This window comes from Austrofundulus limnaeus, unplaced genomic scaffold (genome assembly GCF_001266775.1).
Source record: "Austrofundulus limnaeus strain Quisiro unplaced genomic scaffold, Austrofundulus_limnaeus-1.0 Scaffold654, whole genome shotgun sequence".
Lineage (NCBI taxonomy): Eukaryota > Metazoa > Chordata > Actinopteri > Cyprinodontiformes > Rivulidae > Austrofundulus > Austrofundulus limnaeus.
The window spans coordinates 218,928-219,455 of NW_013953056.1; the positions used below are offsets into that span (position 1 = coordinate 218,928).

The 528-nt window shown below is 38.3% G+C and overlaps 1 protein-coding gene across 1 annotated transcript in view; it reads left to right on the plus strand.

Moving 5' to 3' along the window:
- The window catches only part of kif11 (kinesin family member 11), a gene marked incomplete at both ends in the record, with an annotated part of 15,207 nt that continues 14,679 nt past the window's right edge, over positions 1-528 (plus strand). Inside the window, 1 exon segment of the mRNA XM_014027500.1 lies at positions 1-528.

Consider the following 528-nt stretch of genomic DNA (forward strand, 5'->3'; position numbering starts at 1 on the left):
ATTTTGTATATTTTAAATCTTAGGCCTACCACAGTTCTTGGGCATCTCTGAACCGTGTCTCTGTGATTTATCTGGTTATGGACACTAAGCGGACCCTTTTATTTTTTTAACCAGCTCGAGACATATTTAAACTAACCTAAAGTCTGACAGAGAGCTCTGAGGAATCACTAGTTAGTGAATAAAGGCAGACTAAAACGCACACGCACAAAAAAATGATAATTTCTTGGTTTAGTTTAATTTTGAAAGGGCTGACCGGATGTTGCCTTTTCTGTTAGTTTTATTTTGAAAGGACTGAGCGGAATTCATTTCTTCACACAACTCCCATGATGCTCCGCGCTGATCTTGTCACGTGTTACTTCTTAACCAATCGCGTCGTTCATTGCGCCTTTACTCTGCAGCTATTGGTGAAGCAGAATTTAAAACTGAACGGAGTTTGTCGTCGAGCGCCACAGAGAAGTTCATTTATTATTGTCGGAGGAGGAACTTGAGTCTAAATAAATTATTTTATTCAAAGTATTAAGGTTATTT